The sequence below is a fragment of the Vicia villosa genome, linkage group LG6 (assembly GCF_029867415.1).
Source record: "Vicia villosa cultivar HV-30 ecotype Madison, WI linkage group LG6, Vvil1.0, whole genome shotgun sequence".
Classification (NCBI taxonomy): Eukaryota; Viridiplantae; Streptophyta; class Magnoliopsida; order Fabales; family Fabaceae; genus Vicia; species Vicia villosa.
Genome location: NC_081185.1, coordinates 164,262,376 through 164,263,277, shown reverse-complemented (window position 1 = coordinate 164,263,277; position 902 = coordinate 164,262,376). Strand labels below are relative to the sequence as shown.

The 902-nt window shown below is 34.6% G+C and overlaps 1 non-coding gene across 1 annotated transcript; it reads right to left on the bottom strand.

The window, feature by feature from the left end:
• On the bottom strand, positions 1–84 carry TRNAL-CAA (transfer RNA leucine (anticodon CAA)). Its single transcript has one exon. It is a non-coding gene; the product is annotated as a tRNA-Leu (tRNA).
• Between the last annotated feature and the right edge of the window lie 818 nt (positions 85–902).

Below are 902 nucleotides of genomic sequence, written 5' to 3'. Positions count from 1 at the left end.
TGTCAGAAGTGGGATTTGAACCCACGCCCTCTTTCGAAGACTAGAACTTGAGTCTGGCGCCTTAGACCACTCGGCCATCCTGACTTGTGATAACAAATTTGTTAAATGATATAAAATCTATTATTAACATCTTATATCACTATTAAAATAAAAAATGTAGTTATTTTTGCATGAAAAAGAGAAGTTATGTATGATTTCCATTAATTAGAATGAAAATAATAGAAGATATATTAGGGGGAAAATAATAGTGTTGCACTAAACTTAATCCACCAAGAAAATAAAAAGGACTATTAGTATTGAGTGCATGGATTGAGAGAATATTCCCAGTTCTCTTACCGTTTAATTGATAATTTACTAACACCATCCAAAGTGGGGCTTCTATCTATCCATTGCTTATAACACACATATTTACTGTAATGCTTGCTCACTGGATATACTATTCCCTTGTTGGCCACATCACTCGTCCTCGGCTGGGCCTGGGTAAAACCACCGTTTGCCCGCTAATGAAACATGTGTGAATCAGTAACATGTCCTTGGGGTACTAACGGTTGGGAAACCCAATCAAAGGAGGAAGTCACGTTCTCCGTAATAATAGGGGGAATAACAATATATGTTTAACAAGTGACTCTACGTAGAAGAGAGGGGGGATGAATTGGGGTATTAAAAAAATATGATTTATTTAAAAGTTTGTTACTTAAAACAATAATTTGTGTTAGTATAGTTAAAAAGAAGAGACGAAAGCATTGGAAATTAGAAAGACTAAAATGTAAAAGAAAGTAAATAACTGCAAGTAAAGAGAGAAAGTTTAGATAGATATCACCTGGATTTATCGAGGTTCGGCCAATCTCTTGGTCTACTCCTATCCCTAATAATTTCTTCTTGAGATTTCCACTAAAAATAAT